This window comes from Lepidochelys olivacea (assembly GCF_965140295.1).
Source record: "Lepidochelys olivacea isolate rLepOli2 genome assembly, chromosome: 11".
Classification (NCBI taxonomy): domain Eukaryota; kingdom Metazoa; phylum Chordata; order Testudines; family Cheloniidae; genus Lepidochelys; species Lepidochelys olivacea.
Genome location: NC_140421.1, coordinates 8,884,632 through 8,890,119, shown reverse-complemented (window position 1 = coordinate 8,890,119; position 5,488 = coordinate 8,884,632).

The window sequence follows — 5,488 nt, the reverse complement described above, 5'->3', positions numbered from 1 at the left end:
GTGGTACCGAAGAAGTCATCTGGGTTGGTACCAGAAGTTGAGAAAGATCCGTTGGTGGTTCTCTCTGCTGCTCTGGTCATGCTTAGACAGTACTGGAGAAGGCTTAAGTACCCATTTAAATACCCAGTGAGCATTGCAGCAACCTGTTTACGTGGAACACTAGCCCAGGCCCATGAAAATTTTACAGATCACCATTTAATTTAGTAAGTGATCTGTCTCTCTGACTCTGTGTCCCGTGAGCACTCTGTGGCACTCCTACTCCCATTTCTTTTTCCCCTAATATATATCTCATAATCAAGCAGTGGTTTATAGAGAGAGGTGAAACCACCCCCACATTACTCTTCTCTTCTCCCTCCTGGTTCTCAGTGTATTTGCCGAGTGCAGTCCTGTTGGGTGAGAGTGGAAGTGTGCATCATGTATGGCTAGTGATATATGGGAAAACATCCACAGATAAGATGTTCAGTCCTTATTCAGTCAAAACTTCCATTGACTTAAATGGAAACTCTGTCTAACCAAGAACAGGAGAATTAGTGGTAGATATACAGACAGCAATTCTTACATAATCTGGCATTATTTTATTTTGATTACATTCAAACAAAATACCACCAGCCTTCAGATTTTCACTGGATAAATCCTGATAGTTTCTAGGGACCTTCTGTTTATGTGTTGTCAAAACACAATCTTTGACTACACATGACTCACACACTAAATTACAGATGGGTGGACAGGGAAATCTTCATGAAACAGGCCCTGGAATTGAAGTAATGACCACATGTGGGGAAAAGTAGGTGTTTCCACATGGCCAGTTTTGCTGGACTTGTAAAATGCTGCGTATAGTTAAACCTCTCCTCTAGAGGCGGAGCTGCAAATCCGCATTTTATTTGAGCAAACTAGCAGGATCCCAGGGAAGAAAAAATACAACTAAAGACCAATAAAGGCAATTGCCTTGGAAACCTGACATATGCAAAGTAATGATGGGAGATTAGGGTATGGCCCTAAGCATGGGAGAGATAACTCTTGGTAATGCTAGATAGTGGAATTCTCTTGATCGGTATATCCATTCACTACCTGTGGATCTTTGAAGACTTGTGTCCAAATCGGACACACGCAGAAGTAAAATCACCATATTTGCAGGACACGCTGAGTTCTACTAAGCATGCTTTTTTTAAATATTTCACATAATGACTTTGGTGTGCCTGCCACTGTGGCATATTAGTGACAATCCAGGTCAGTCAAGTTGTAATAGGCTCTACTTAGCACTCTGTAAGCTGTTAAATTCCTTACCTGGCCCTCAAAAAGCTGGAAGATTCTTTCCTGCCTATGAAAAGACATTAGAAAATCACTGGCAATCTGATCTTCACAGCTGAAAGCTCCATCAGTTACTATGAGTGAGAGGCAAACCCATTTTTACACATGGGCACTAGATTTTGGAAAGCAAGACCTGACCTGCAAAAATAAATGATCACTCCAAGCAGCGAAAATGACTCCTGCTTGTGAGAAAACCTTAGTCCATCACACCCCTATGTATCAGTTAAAGTGCATCACAGATGTGACACAAAAGTGCCATTTCCTATTTGCCTCTGTATGCAGAATTCACACATGATGTTTTTTTAGAAGTGAAATTTCAGGTGCCAGTGGCTGCTTTGAAATGAATGGATCTTGAATTCAGATTGCTATTTGAGCTGGGTATTTGAAATCAGCTGTGCTGTAGTTTCAGACAGAGAGACCTTGATTAGTGCCTCACACTTATATAGCTGAATTATTATGCTGTGTATGTGGGAGGGGGTGGTGACAGCAGCTCACTGCATTATACAAAATAATAAACTATGAGGGAGAAATCCCTGGGTCTGATTTTGATCTCACTTATGTTCAGATAAAGTAGTAACAATTCCACTGAAGTTACTGGAGTTGGTGCCATGAAGTCAGAATCAGGCCTTTTACATCTTTGCTATGCAAGAGAAGGTTACTCACCCTGCAAAGTAACTGAGTTTCTTCGAGATGTGCAGTATCAGAGGGGTAGCCGTGTTAGTCTGTATCCACAAAAACAACGAGGAGTCTGGTGGCACCTTAAAGACTAACACATTTATTTGGGCATAAGCTTTCGTGGGCAAAAAACCCACTTCTTCAGATGCATGGAGTGAAAATTACCGTGCTCCACTGGAGGTGCGGTAGTGCCCCCTGTGCCTAGGACCAGAGATCTTTGGTAGCAGTACCCATTGGGCCGCACATGTACTCTGCCCCGGCATCTATATAATGCTGTATGGTCCAACTGTCCTCAGTTCCTTCCTTCTCTACCGCAGAGCCTACATTTAAAACTCCAAAGCAGAGGGAGGAGGGTGGGTAGTGGAGCACCCATAGGGGGAAATATCTCAAAGAACCTCAGTCACTGCACAGGGTGAGTAACCTTCTCTTCTTCTTCTTCGAGTAGTGTCCCAATGGGTACTCCACTGTAGGTGACTGTATAGCAGTGCCCCTAGATGGAAGGCTATGGCTTTGGAGTGATGTGTACCAAAGATGATAGGACAGTGAGTCCTGGTAGGGCATCTGATGCTGTATCTTGGGTAATGGCACAATGTTAGTTAAAAGTGTCCGTGGATGCCCAGGTGGCCGCTTTACAAATGTCAGTAATCGGCACATTGTTTAGAAAGACAAACGAGGTAGACAGCGAGCGAGTGGAATGCATTCAAGTTCCAGGTGGGGTTCAAATTTGTGTCATTGGCAGCAAAGGTGGATACACCCTGAAATCCATTTGGAAAAGGCATTGTTTGGATAGGGCTACTCCATTCCATCTTTTAGCAGTAGAGACAAATAAGCATGGTGAATTCCTGAAAGATTTTGTTCTGCCAAGGTAAAAGGCTAATGATCGTCTGGCATACAAGGTTTGCAGCGTTGCTTCGTGTTGGTTGCCATGCGGCTTTAGGAAGAAGGAGGGAAGGTGGATAAGTTGGTATAGATGGAAAGAGGATGGCACCTTGGGTAAGAATTTCAGGTGTGGTCATAATGTGACATTGTCTTTTTGAAAGATTGTGTATGGCGGGTATGCCCTGAGACCACCTATTTGTTCTGTGTCCAATTTTGATCACCAATGCATAGAAAAGATGCAGAAAAACTGGAAAAGATCCAGAGGTGAGCAACAAAGATAATCAAAGGGATGGAATTCAAGCCATATGAGCAAAGGCTGAAGGAACTGGGTATGTTTAATTTGGAAAAGAGGAGATTAAAGGGGGGATATGATAGCAGACTTCAGATACTTGAAAGGCTGCCATAAAAAAGCTTGAGAAAAGTTGTTCCCTTTTGCCACAGAGAACAGGACAAGAGACAATGGGTTCAAACTAAAGCATAGCAGATTTAGATTAAATCTCAGGAAAAACTTCCTAACTGTAAGACCAGTAGAACAATGGAAAAGATTGCCTCAGGAGGTTCTGGAACTTCTTCACTGGAGGCTTTCAAAAGGCGGCTGGATAGCCATCTGTCTTGAATGGTTTAGACACAAGAAATCCTGCATCTTGGCAGGGGATTAGACAAGATGAACCTTGCAGCCCCTTTTAACACAATGATTCTATAATTCTACCCATTGGACGGATGTTATGATAACAAGAAATACTATTTTCACTGATAGTTGTATGTAGGAGCACATTGCCATAGGCTCAAATGGGGGACAGGTGAGACAGTTCAAAAGTAGGCTGGGATCCCAAAGTAGGGTGGGGTCTCATATGTGAGGGTACATGTTTTGAAGGCTCTATGGGATCTTTCTGTTAGTGGGTGGGTAAATATTGAATGACCTTCTGTCTTGGGGTGGAATGCAGTGATGGTGGCCAGGTGTACACCAACAGAGCTTGTGGACAGTCCTGCTTTTTTAAGTTACAGAATATAGTCTAGAACAGGGTTCTTAACCTTTACTGCTGCCTGCACCCCTTTGGTTCTCAAAATATGTTCTCACACCCCTACGATTAGCTTAAAAACTTGCAAATAATTTTTTTGTTTGTTTGTATATTACAGTAATCATTAAAAATGTATAATGTTAATAAATACATAGGTTTGATGAAACAAAGTGGTTGTACTTACGTGCCTGTGTTTAATTTGTGTTTTCAATGATTTACTGTCTAAAAAAATCTGGGATGTCTCGCACCCCCAGAAAGGGCATCTCCACCCCCAGGGGGTGCTTGCACCCCAGGTTAAGAACCACTGGTCTAAAATGTGTGGTAAAGGAGCATTCATTGCATAGACATGTTTGGTGTTGCACCAAATCCATTATCTTTTCCATTTATTGAGCTAAGTAAAGCGAATTGTATCATGTCGACTATTTAAAAGAATCTCTTTTACCTCTTTTGAACAGGTCATCTCCGAATCCTGAAACTATAAAGGAGCCATGCCTTTAGGTGGAGGAGTTCTAGAGTGGGAGGAAGGATTTGGCTGCGTCCTGTGAGAGGAAATGTGGAGTCAACTGTAGTGTGATTGGTGAACAGACTGTCATGTGCATGAGGTACGGGTACCAAATCTGTAGTGGCAATGTTGGGGCTATGAGAATGACTGTAACTTGTTCCATCTGTATCTTGTGAAGCACCCTGAACAATAGGGGAACGGGTGGAAAGCCGTAGAGTAGGGGCACATCCCATGTAATGAGGAAGGTGTCCCCCAGAGACTGGTGACCCAGACCTGCTCTTGAGCAGAACTGTGGACATTTGGCATTTCTGGGTGTGGCGAAGAGATCTATGCTCAGGAATCCATAGTGGTTAAATATGTGCTGCAGGGCTCTTGTGTCTAACTCCCAATCATAGTCTTGTGAGAATCTCATGCTCAGTGAGTCTGCTGTGGTGTTCTGGTGTCCACAGAGGGTTAGGGCCAAGATGTTGATGTCATGCTGGATACACCAGTTCTCAGGATTCTGTCCCAGACCAAAGGTGGTTGAAAAGGAACTGAGGGTGGTTGGACTGCACAGTGCTATATAGACATCGCTAATGGCATGAGACGGGGAGGAGCGCATGTGCGGTCCAACGGGCACTGCTACTGAAGATCTCCAATCTCAGGCGTAGGGGGTGCTCCCGAACCTACAGTCGAGCACCCACAGGGTCACTGCTCAAAGAAGAAATGTTAGTTATAACTAATTTCAGAGACTGCTCATTAGGACTAAAGTAATTTTTATGATAAAACCCAAACACAGATGAACTATTCTCTGACTAAAGGCCATGTTTGAAGAGGCCTGTCATGATTGATGGGTTTGAGTGGAAAGTATGGTAGTTACAATGGAGTTTTGCTTTGAATTTTCAGGGTTCATTCGTACCCAGAGCTCAAGACAGGAGAACCCCACACAAGCAAACAATGGCTCCTGCATATCCTCTTGAGAAATGAAAGCACAGAGTTCTAGTTATGGTTTTATATAGATCTAGAGCCACCTGTCCTGCAGGGAGCAGCTTACCCTGCACAGTGAAAATCTCTAAGTAACGCTGAATTGCTGTATACACAGAGGAGATCGAGGCCTTAGAAAGCA